The following is a 986-nucleotide window of genomic DNA, read 5'->3' as shown; positions in this document are numbered from 1 at the left end:
TTTTTATGTTTAATTTACCATTGCTTCTCTATTGTCACTGAACTCCCTTTGATCAGCCCAGGAAACATCCGTCAGGCAGCTGCCACCACATCCTTGACCTCTGTGTAGTGCCATGTCTAAAAGCCGAGGGCAGCGTCGATCAGCGCTCGCACGGCGACATCATCATCATAGATAAACCTTGTGTTATTGTATAGAAAACTAAAGCTGACATTCCAGCACTTTCCCATGATCAGTGATGTCTTGGTGTTTGGGTGTGACCTGTCTTAACTTAAACTATCACAACGTCTTGATGGACAATGTATTAACTAACATTAACGCTGTGCATTACACTAACGCAGATCACTTAAACTGGGTCACATGTGGAGAAACACAAACCAAACGTCGTTAGATTAACGTTGATTAAATTCACCTTTTTATTGGGCTTTGACTGAACACCTCCACGGGCTAACCCAGGTTGTCACAGGTTATCAGCCCAGCGGGGCCAGGTACCGTTAGCATAGCAATTGCTAAACTATCAGCTAACGCTAGCACTAGCTGGCTAGCTTGGTTAGCACGGTGCATCTTCACCTGAACTGTGATATTAACAGGGATGCTAATTTTGGCTAGCAAAGAAACAGGCTTAAAACAAAATGAACTTACCGGAAAAAATTGAACCGCCGACTCCTCCGAGTCTTTGAGAACAACTGAACACAGAATAAGACATTTACCGGTAAACAACATGTTGGAGCTGATGAACTGAAAACACAATAACAAGTTCTATTGTATTCTGAACACAACAAGCAGCCAGGGAAAGTTTCAGAGAAGAGAGTTATGTGGTCAGATTTGTGGCTGGACAACAGCAGCACTGACTGACGGACTGACAATATTCCTCCATTATTTTCAGGCACATTGTCAGTATCTCCTACACAGGTGTCTGCACAGTCTGTTTAACACAAGCAGAGTTGTGAAGATGAGCTTCAGGTGTTTGATGTTTAGTCCGGTGGAAC

Source organism: Seriola lalandi, unplaced genomic scaffold, assembly GCF_002814215.2.
Source record: "Seriola lalandi dorsalis isolate HSWRI2012SDOR001 ecotype SW California unplaced genomic scaffold, Sedor1 jcf7180002054952, whole genome shotgun sequence".
Lineage (NCBI taxonomy): Eukaryota > Metazoa > Chordata > Actinopteri > Carangiformes > Carangidae > Seriola > Seriola lalandi.
The sequence above is the reverse complement of the archived record's forward strand: the minus strand, read 5'-3'. Positions refer to the sequence as shown.